At 42.6% G+C, this 11556-nt stretch overlaps 1 pseudogene; it reads right to left on the bottom strand.

Annotated features, from left to right (window-relative positions):
- Nucleotides 1–4739: 4739 nt before the first annotated feature.
- On the bottom strand, nucleotides 4740–9829 carry LOC116884894 (annotated as a pseudogene).
- Nucleotides 9830–11556: the final 1727 nt, after the last annotated feature.

Below are 11556 nucleotides of genomic sequence, written 5' to 3'. Positions count from 1 at the left end.
GCAGGGGTCTGACCTAGGTCCTTTGCATATAGGTATGGCTGAGTAGTTTGGTGTTCTTGTGAGATTCCTAACAGTGGAACCAGGGATTATCTTTGGTTCTGTTGCCTACTTGTGGGACCCTTTTTGTCCTTGCCTTGCCCAGCCTTGATGTGACAGTATGTGCCTGGTCTTATTATAACTTGTTATGTTGTGTTTGTTTAATATACCTGGGAGGCTTGTGCTTTTCTAGGGGAGGTAAGAATTAGGAGGTGGAGGGTTACATGGGGGGGTTAGAACTAGGAGGAATGGGGAGGTGGGAAGGAGAAACTAGGAGGATGGGAGGGAGAGGAACTGCAATCAGGATGTAATATAGGAGAGAAGAATAAAAATGGTGGAAATATAAAGAAAGGTCTAAGAAAACATAAAGAGAAATGTCACTGAAACTAAATGCAGATTAATGAACAAGGGAAGTGATGCAAATTGTCCACTTACTAGTGATGAATTATCATTCTGTCTCTGAGTTTCCTGGAAGCCAAAGCAAGCACAAGGAAAATATCAACAAAACGAAATCCAGTCAAAGATTACTAAGGATCCCTGAGGGATCCTCTGACTTTTTCTAACTGACCCCTTGCCTTCATAGTTCCTGGGTAAACCAGATGGGTCTCAGGTTTTCTTATGCTTTGCTGAAGAGAAACTAATGGGGTCTGGGTGAAGATTAAGTGAAGAACAGCCAAATCACTTGGTGGTCTCCTAGAGCAGTCCATCCTGCTTAATTCCCCCCTGTTTAATCTATCAAGTTAGTAGTCTCCAGAGAAGTTCATATTCTGGTCACCTTTAAAGAGCATCCTGTGCCCCTTATTTATCTCTTTTTCATGTTGTGCATCAGGGGATGCAAATGTTTGTACTGTGAACAATCTGATAGAGGTTTCATAAGCTAGAAGTGGCAGGAATGTTCCAGTTGGAAAAACTCATATCCTGAATAGGATTGGAGGTAGAGATATTGGGGGGAGGGTGTCTGTATTTTTTCCATACCCAGGCCTGTGTAACTTTTTGCTCTGCTGTACCAGGTCTAAACACCTTCCCTGTAGATTCTCAGTGAATTTGGTGGCATTAGCATTCATATCTATATCAATGACAAGGCACCTTGTTTAAGGAACAGAAGAGGACAGATTCACATTAGGTATGCAGGCTATAAAGAACTCAAAACATTGTTATGAACCTGGGTATGGTGGTACATATCTGTGATTCTAGTCCTGAGGAGGCTGAAGCAGGACAACTGTGAATTTGTGGCTATATAAAGGCCATTTCTATGTCTTTTTTCTAATGATTAAAAATTAAAGAACACAGATTAGAACATAGTACATGTCTTATAAAGCTTAAAGTAAAAATTTTCTAGAATCCATCCAGATAAAGAAGTTTTAACTTCTTATATAGCTCAATATATTTCACTAAAACATAAGGAATTCTGTTTTTCTGATAAAATTCATATTTTTTTGAAGTAAAATGAGTCACGGGCAAATATAACAATGACAATAAAGTGTCATTTTTAAGATTCCATACAAGATTACACATCGTTAAAATCCTACTGCCATTCGGAGCTGGAGAGATGGCTTTGTGGTTAGAAGCACATGCTGCTCTTGCAGAATGTAGAGGAATTTAGACCAGCAACATGCTCGTCTGGCAAAGGATCATCTGCAGTCCAGCAAGAATGCAGAAATGCCCTAGATCACAGTATGATCTGGCAGGAATACAGACACACACTTAGTACACACCTTTAATCCCCAGCAATGAAGGTAAGGTTAATCTGTAGAATGATGTGTCTTGTAGTTTGCAGGTTTTAAAGTGACATCTAATAGAGGGGCAGTCAGTGTGATGAGTTAGAGAAAGATTTGACAGAATGAGTCAGAGATAGGATACACCCAACTCATAGGACAACAGCAGAGGAAGAGAAGATACTTAAAAGCAGTGTGAGAGAAAAGCATGTGGTGTGGTATATGATGGACAGTGTGTATGTATGGAAGTCTTACAGGGACAGTTTTACAGAGACAGGTTACGGAGAGAACAAGCAAGACACAAGTGAAGACAGAAAGAGTCAGAGAAGTAAAATGATCCAGAAGATTAGAACACATTGACAAAGTTAGTATGAGGCCAGGCAGAGCAATTCAGTCAGAAGCCTAGAGAAGGTAGATTAAATCAGTCAGCTTGGAAGATTAGATTGTAAGGAGGCTAGAAGCTTCCCAACCTAGGCCTAAGGACAGTTAGAACAGAGAAAGAAGGACTCTGGGCTCAGCCCAAGCCATATAATTTGTACAGCTAGGATACAGCTCTTATCTCATTACTTTGTCTGAGAAAATAAAACCAGCATTTGCAGCAGAAGACATGGGTTTTGTTCCTAGCACCAATTTGTTGGGTTATAGCCACCTACAACTCCAGTTCTATGGGATCCAACATCCTTGCTCGGCCTTTGTAGACATAAGGCATATACAAGTTATACATATACGATACAGGCTTTCACAAATACACATCAAATAAAAATAAGTAAATTTCAAAACTAAATTAATCATAATTTCTAAAACAGAAATTACATTGCTATTTAAAATTACTAATTTTCTATGCATGCATACTTGCATGATAATGATTTATTTGAATTGCTTGAATTTATAGTGCAATAATTTAATCTATATTTTATAAGTCTCTCAAAAACATAATTTTGGTGACCATTGTACTATTGTTCTAGTCATGTGCCTCATAAAGTACTTAGTTGTTTTCTTAGAACAAACAAATAAGCATATAAACAAAGAGATATTTACTTTTATTTATGTGTACATGTGTGTCTTTGTGGCAGTTTGTGCATGCAATGCCTTTGGAGGCTAGAAGAGGGCATCAGAGTGCCCTGGTGATAAAGTTACATTTGGTTGTAAGATGCCCAGTGTGGTGGTTGGAACTAAAACTCAGGTCCTCTGGAAGAGCAAGTGCTTTTCACTACAAACCTCTCTCTTGCCCCCCCCACCATTTACTTTTTTTCTATCAGGAGTTCCTTGATATTTGGGGATCGGTGGATGAATACATTGTTTCGTAATTCTCACCTAGTGCTTCACTTGGGATCAAGTAAATGTGACTTCTGCCCCAATCCCATATTAAGAGAACCTGTGCTTTGAGGTAACTTCCCTGAAATTTCTAGTTTCCCTTACTACTTAGGACCTATGAAAGCAACCCATAGTGAAGGCCAGCTTCAGGGCAACAGTCACTCAGAACCCTACACTGAGAGGTACGTTACACCATTACTGTCTTGGTATTTTAATTCACCTTTAGGCAATTTCTACCTTTTCACTTTGCACTGAGTTCTAAAAGTTTTATAACCTTGCCCTAAGTGTGGTGCCATCTGGATAAATGCTCTTGGTCTGCATCAGGACCAGATCCCTCTATTTCCCCTCAGGGATGTCCCTGGTCATCTCATCCTGATGTAAGGTTGTACAGATACCCAGAGAAGCTACAGAGATTGGACACTTTGGAATCATTGAGTATCAGGCCCAGGATAGCATTATGACTGGAAAATTATTCCTCCTGGAGACTATGGTACACATTCTGCAGGATTGGAGTAAGCATAGCTACAAGAATGCTACTGCTATAGTAATAATGGGTGACTCAGATTGCTTATATAGTCAAAGGCCCACATGCTCCATGAGTGACCCTGCATGGTAAAAGCCCAGAATAACACAATGTTAATTTTTGATTGCCAATTTGACATAGTCTAGAATACCTGAGAAGAGGGTCTCAGGGAAGAATTGTGTAGATCAGGTTGTCTATGGGAGGGGGTGGCTATCAGGACTGTGATAACTTAGATGAGATGATTTGACCACTAAGGGTGGGATCATTCCCTAGGTAGAGGGTTCTGAGCCATGCAAGAGTGGAGAAAGCCAGCTGAGCATAAGCTTGCATCCATTCATTTTTCTCTACTCTTGACTATGGATGTGACCAGCTATTCCACATGCCTGCCTTGACTTCCTGGCAATGATAGAATTGTGAACTAAAATAAATCTTTAGTCCCCTGCCTTTTGTCAAACAATATCCATGCACACTGTTGCTTTTGCAACATTTGGCAGAGCTGGGGTGAGGTAAGAAACTATAGCAATCTCTATCCCTCTGTCTTGTCTCTGTCTCTGTCTCACCTGCCTCACCACCTCCTGTTGTTCTGTCTTTGAGTACTTTATGACAATAACACAAAGTGAAAGCAAAACCACCACTCTGCCTTAATTTCTCTGTTTTTGACAAACCACAGTTAATTTGGGGTTTTGACACAAGCCAGAAGTCCTGGACAGTCCTCAGTCAGAAAACAGAGAGTTAGCAAAGTCAGAAGCAAAAAGTTCCAAGAAGGTAGTGAGGGCCCTTGAGAGGGACTATCCTAAAGAGTGAGGGCTTATTGGGAGCAACAGTTCCCAGAAGGCTTGAAGAACATTGGTAAAGGCTGTACTCTGACTCAGAGCTTATTTATAAACTCTTCGTTAATTTCCTGATGTTATAATCAGAAGCTGAATTTCCCACAGTTGCTGGTATGAATGGGAAAGTCACAGCATATGGCAAGAGTGGTGAATTTTAGGAAGCTTACATTTTTTTTCTTTCCTTAGAGGCCCTGAACTGAGAAAGTTCCTTTCCCTTCATTTATCCTTGCCATCTGAGGATCAGCTCAGCTCAGCTCTGCTCAGCTCAGCTCAGCTCTTCTTACAAAGTCCTGGACTGTGGGTTTGGAAATGCCACCTGCCCTAGGGGCTTGGAGCCCAGCACACTGTGCTCTTGGTGGTGATGGGCGGAAGTGCAGCCATCTTGGAGAGTGGGTTGATGCCTGGAGGGGCAGTGCTTACTCCTGACCTGGCCTTGGCATCCAAGACCGGCTGTACTGATGAACTGATGCTGTACTGGGGCTTTACTTTTATCTGCTCTTTCCCTGGCTTTGCTTTCTTGCCATTGCCAGAAGGATAAATGTAGTCAAGGGAGCATTTCCACATCAAAGGGTCAAAGACGGCCTTGTGGAGGTTTCCACTATGCTCCCCAGTCACTAGGAAGGATGGGAAACAAAAGGTCAAAGTTAACTGCAAAATATCATATATTTACTTAAAATTTATTAAATCTAACCCCAGCCTACTTCCCTGTTAATATTATGGGGGCTACAGAAGGGAAAAGCATTATTTTTTCCTTCTGTGGGGCTCACATGATAATGTGAGAGCAAATTACATGGCCTTCTGAAAATTCCAGAGTGATGGTCCTCAACCTTCCTGATGCTGCGACTTTTTCATATTGTTCCTCATGTTGTAGTGACCCCCAACCACAAAACTATTTTTGTTGCTACTTCATACTAGTAATTTTGCTACTGTTATGAATTGTGGTGTTAATATCTAATATGTGACCCCTGTGAAAGGGCCATTTGACCCATAAAGGGGTTGTGACCCAGAGGCTCTAGAGTTTTTACTAATGCACTGCGAAAGCACAAACAGGATAGTAATTCATTCTTCTTGGAAGAGGCAGGAATTCCTGGGTAAATCTTCATGGAAGAAGCACTTCTGAGCTGAGCTTGAGGGTGCAGTGGTTGGAACATAAGCGTTTGTGGGTATCAAATGTGTCCATGCTTCCTGGCAGTCCCCATCATCTTCTGAAGTTCCATTGCAACTGTGTGACAAGTTCTGCCTAACATTTGCATAGATGCCACCAGCTTCCAAGACAGGGTGCTTAAAAGCCTCATCCATTTTTCTTTCTGAAATTTGGAAGCTGTGGAAAGACACTGTGGATCGTCGGTATGAGATACTGGCATCGTTGCATGGAAGAGGGTCCCCAGTAAAGAGACCCAGCTCTCATGGGGCTGGAGGAGAAGTCCATGCTGTAAGAGAGTGTGGTTTTGCATCAATGAACTTAGAGGTACTTGGTATTACAGGTTAGCCAATCACACTTTGATTAATCTTAGGATTTTTTCCCTAAGTGTATGAGGTGACTTTTCAGATTTGGAAAAGACGTTTCAGGGGAACAGCAGGTGAAAATGTAAAGCAGTATTTCCAGAAGAAGAGAAGTGGAGGAGGAAGAGGAAGAAGGAGAGGAGGAGGAACAGGAGGAGGAAAAAGCTTCTCTATTTCTCTACTAATCCTGGTCATTCTTGGCTAAACCCTGCTCTTAGAGCTTCTAAAAAATTACATGTACAGAAAACAAAACCAAACCAAAACAAAACCCCAGTTGAAAAAGGCTCACAGGGTGGTGTGGATTTTTTTTTTTTGTAGGAAGTTGAGAGTACATGGAAACATCAGTGCCAGGGAAGGGTGTGTGGGCCACTGGAGCACTGGGTTGGAGACAGTAAGGGTGGAGAAGCCAGTTGTCTGCCACTGAACAGTTGTTGACACGAGGTCCTCACTTGCAAGTCACTGGCACGGAGGTCCCTTCTGATGATGGTTAGAATGTACTACTTACCTCCTCTTTGGCCTCTACCTTGTGACCTGTCACCAGTTCTGGGCAACAGAAAGTCTCATTTGGCAGCCCATTATACTCATCCTAGACTCCAGAGTCCAGAAACCGTGTCTTGCCTTCCACATGGCAACACCTAAACTGTCACTGGCTTCCTGACTCCAACTTCAGAATGGCGGCTCCATTTCTTTTCTTGTTGGTGTTAATGTTCGCTTTTTACCTTGGTCTTCTTTCTCTCACACTCCAGTGGCCTGGCCTGTTCTTTTCTTTAAAGAAAATTCATAGACTACTTAGAGCGGTCACATTTTTCAGTTAGGAGCTGACTGTTTCTGGTTAAATTTTTATGTCTATGCCCACTTCCAATTCTGTCCCCTTTAATAGCTCTGCGACATTGGGCAGGTTACTCACACTTTTTAAGCCTTAGTTTTCCAATCTGAAAATGGCATAATGGCCCATCATTGCTACAGAGCCACCTCTCCAACGCCCCTAAAGAGCACAGTGACAGGCCCAAGAAGAAGGAGAGGAGTGCACAGCCCAGTGTGTGGCTTAATGACACCTGAAGCAGGGCACAGGGGCCTGAGGGCTGTGTTCAGGGTGAGGTTGGAGCAATCCAAACACACCTGCTCCAGCAGAGGGTTTGTTTGGTTTTGTTCTTTCTTGTCCCACACCTGTCCTCTGTGCCCGCTAGGATCCAAACTTCAGTTCATCCATCCTGAGCCTTCTGCTTCCTATATCCATGAAGTCAAAGCTTCTGGCCCCTAGACTCCTCTTTTCCACAAAATATGCCTTCTTTGTTTCAAATCCAGTGCCAATGCCATCATTTCAAGCATAGGGCCCCCAACCCCAATGAGGGGAGTAAATAAGTTAGGTTCAAGCCAGCTTAGGAGCATTTTAAGTGAGGTAATGTGCTCTCCTCTCTGGGTCTCCCCACTCTATGCTGTGGGGAGCTCAGACAGGAAGAACATAAGGGTATAGTGGGGCTAAATCCCACATGCATTTTCGCTCATTGTAGGGGGTGCCATATAGGTGAAATTAGAAAATGGGTATGGTCAGACTTGCCAACGAGCTGAGTGGTCTTGCCCTAGGTAAGACAAGAAATGGATGCACCCGCTCCAGCTAGATTTGGGCTGATCGACAGGAAACTTTACAGCGATGCATGGAACACTGAGGTCTCTGCTTTAGCTTGTGATCTACAAGTTGTGCAGCAGAGACAAATATATTCTGGCAATTGTAAAAGTTCCATATCAGGGTCCTGATGAAGATGTAACTCTGCTGATTTGTGGCTCCATCACCAGCCCCTCAAGCTGTTTCCAGCCGCTTATTTATGGCTTTCCTAGGCTGTGTATCTTATCACCGCAAAACGGATGGAGGGGTGCAAATGAAACAACAGCTTCCTTCTGCTCTGTTTACATCTTCTTGCTTGTCACAGCTAAAGAAAGGCACAGACTCCCAATCTGCCAGGGGCTGGATTACTTCTGTTGTGTACAACAGAATGTTGTATACAACAGGATGTTGGTGGACAGAGAGGACTATGGACCTTGAGACACTTTGTTTTTGAGCTCTTAAAATGTGCATGACTTGGAAGATTGGGGCTAGTTTTCTTCATTTTCATAGTGGACAAAAACTGTGACATGCACACAGGTATCCTCTGCAGTCTCGGCGAATTCTGAGTCTGCAGATGGACTTCGTGGTCCAACACTACCTTTTTTTGCACTCATTCCTTTTCCATGGCTCTGTCATAGACTTGCATATCTTCACACCTCAGCTTTACTTTGGTACAGGTGTCTTTATGGGTCTGAAGTCACAAGTGTCACTTCATTCAGTCTGAACCTGGACCTGAGAAAGCCTTATGCATGCTTATTGAACTAATGTGACAACTTCATGTCATAAGAAAATGACCTACAGCTATACCACTAACTTCAAGCCTCAAGGAGAATTGCAGAAAGGGGGATGAAAAGAATATAAAGTCTAGAGGAAAGGAGGCAAGCCACAGAAAGTACATCACCTGGATATGATATGGACACGGCACTCATGAATTCACAGTAGGTGTGGATCCACACAAGGCCTGTCCAACATTAAGCCTGTCAATATTTTACTATGGAATACTCATGAGACTCAGCTCCTACCCAGACACTACTGATAGTGAGTGTTTGCTGAGGGGTGAGTACCACATTCTTCAGACACTGACAAGTTGCCCTTGCTCCATTAAAGAACCTTCCACTTCTGCTCATACAAGCAGCTCTGGTTAGGCTCAGTGAATCACACTCACAGCAGGAAGAAGATTTGCTGGGACACGGAGCGTTTTCATCAGAAGAGGGTGGAGGATGAGAGAAAACAGGGAGGTGGTGAAATGAATGGTTGATGTTCATCATACACATGCAGGAAAGCATCGAAGAATAAAGCATAGAATGACCTATACATTGCTCTTGGGAGGAAAAGCCACACAGAGTGAATTGCTTAGATCACTGAACCCTCAGCCCACCCTCATGGTCTTATGTGGTAGAAAAGGGTGTAAGTCAATAAATCTTAGCTCCATGACTATAGCTGATGGGGAAGAGCTTGGAGCTAAATAAGTTGTTATTTAATAACCAATACTTGTTAACTCACTCACCTTTGATATATTCTAGTGTGGGTTCCTTATGTTTTCTTATAACTCTCCAGTGCTGTGGTTAAATTAGGGTATTCCCTTCAAAATTCATGTTGCAACAACTTCAAGCACATTAATATTATGAAGCATGGCATTTGGGGAGGCAGGAAAGCCTTCATGGTTAGGATTGGCACAATTGTAAAGGGCTGGAAGTTGAAGGGTGAACCCTCTTGACTTTCTATCCTTCCTACAAGATGAGTACACAACTTTCTTCCCATTCAGAGAATGCCCCAACCAGGAATTGCCTTCAGGCAGAGCACAGTCTTCCAGACCAGCACGTTGGCCTTGGGTCTCCCCCACCCCTTTTTTTTTTTTACTTAAGCAGTACGTAAAGCCCCTAACCTTGCATCTTCACAATCGTCTCTTCCCTGTATTTGCCCCTCTCCTTTCCTACTTATCAGGATTTGGCTCTCCTCTCCAGGAGTTTCTTTCAGTCCTTGTCCAGTTTTCGACTGGTAACACCCACCTTGCTGGGTGGACAGTTGTGCCATTAGCCTTCTCTCGCTGGACTCATTCAGTGTAGACAACGTATTTCTTCCTGTACACTTGGACTACTTTGCCAATCTGCTGGCCTTTGTAGTGTCCTTGAACAACCTGAACTTCATCGTCTTTTCCAATGGGCACAGATCAAACATTATACTTCTATTTCAGTTCCTTGGAAAGAGGAGAAGATATGATCTTCCTCTCAATGTGAGAAGATGCATTGAAATGTCATTTGTGACTCTTGCTTTGGTCAGCAGTTATGAAGAGATTGAATTTCATTTTGCCAGCTGTGATCCAGTGATGGCCACAAAAGGTGAATTTCCCCACCTCTTAACCTATGAGAAATATATTTCTGTTATATTTACATCACCAAAGTCCATGATGTTCTGGAATAGTAGAACAAATGGGTTAAGAGTGTAGTAGTTAATGTTCATTGTCAACTTGACATGATTTTAGACTCACTATGGAAACCCACTTCAAGGCATGCCAATAAGCATGCTTCCTGAAAGGTTTAGCTGAAAGGGAAAACCCACCCAGAAGGTGGACAGCACCATTCCCTGAGGCCAGGGTCTCAGGCTGAATGAGAGGGAAAGAAAATGCAATCCAGTTTTTCAGCTCTATTTACTTGCTGACTCTGGACACAGTTTAGCCAGCTGCATCTGGATCCTAACCCTACACCTTCCCTGTCCTACTGTAGAAACTGTATCTGTTCTTAAACTGCAATCCCCGAACAGAGCATCCCTCTTGTCGGTTGCCTTAGTGAGGCAGTTTATCACAGCCAGAAAGGTAATTAATACAAGAGGTAAGGAGCTTTTTTACATAAACAAAACCCACAAAGTTTTAGAATTCATGTGGCAAAAGCCCAAAAGCACAAGGGGTGATCCTATCTTAATCTTAAAGCTCAGTATCTTGCCACAGCAGAGGTTCCTCACTTCTGTGAAAGATTCCTGTGAGCTGGGTGTCTTTGCTGTATGGTTTCTCTGCATGCACTGACCCATGGATTGTATTTTATGGCTCCATGGTGTCAACACAGCTTCTGCAAAGAACTAAGTAACAAATCAATTTTACTTACCTTCTCCTGGAAGCCAGTGGCTTCCCCTCAAAACTATTGGCCAGAAAGTGTCACATGGCTGTAACCAAACTGTGATGGGAGCTGAAAGTGTGATGTGCATGTTTTTGAACCCTGAGCTCCTCTGCCCTAACCACTCCCCTGTTTCTGTTTCCACTAAACATTGACATTTTTATTAATGACTGATATTCATGACACAGGTTTTTCATACTTAGGACTTACTTAACTTTAAAGGAACTATTTCTGTCTTCTGTAGCAGACATTTATTATTCTATTCTATTCTATCTATTCTATTCTATTCTATTCTATTCTATTCTATTCTATTCTATTCTATTCTATTCTAGTGTGTGTGTGTGTGTGTGTGTGTGTGTGTGTGTGTGTGTGTGTGTGTTCATGATCCTTTCTTTGGAGACTGCCTTTCTCTGTCCTCATGGTTTTCCTGGCTTTCAGCACATGCCCACTTTCAGCTCCAGGGGACATATTATAGCAGTGGGTGTATTCTAATCTCTGGAACACTGTGTTTGGTACAGAGGTAACCATGACTCTCAAGTTGACCTGGTGGAACACAATGACAAACTTTTCTTACTTTTTGTTTGTTTGTGTGTGTATTTGGTTGGTTAGTTTTTATATGGCAAGATTTTTTTTCCACAATGATTTATAGCTGTAGGAATAACAGCTGCTGGGATATCTGAGGCCTCCAGTGGAGAAGGTCTTATAGAGAATGATTCCAACACAGAGGGAAGGGGAAGGGGAATGATAGAAATGAATAAAAGTAGATCTCTCCTGAGAGACACAGCCAGAATACAGCAAATACATAGGCGAGTGCCAGCAGCAAACCACTGAAATGAGAACAGGACCCCTGTTGAAGGAATCAGAGAAAGGACTGAAAGAGCTTGAAGGGGCTCGAGACCCCATATGAACAACAATGCCAAGCAAC

Source organism: Rattus rattus, chromosome 15 (genome assembly GCF_011064425.1).
Source record: "Rattus rattus isolate New Zealand chromosome 15, Rrattus_CSIRO_v1, whole genome shotgun sequence".
In the NCBI taxonomy this organism is placed as follows: domain Eukaryota; kingdom Metazoa; phylum Chordata; class Mammalia; order Rodentia; family Muridae; genus Rattus; species Rattus rattus.
Note: the sequence above shows the minus strand (reverse complement) of the source record. Positions and strands in the feature narration are given on the sequence as shown.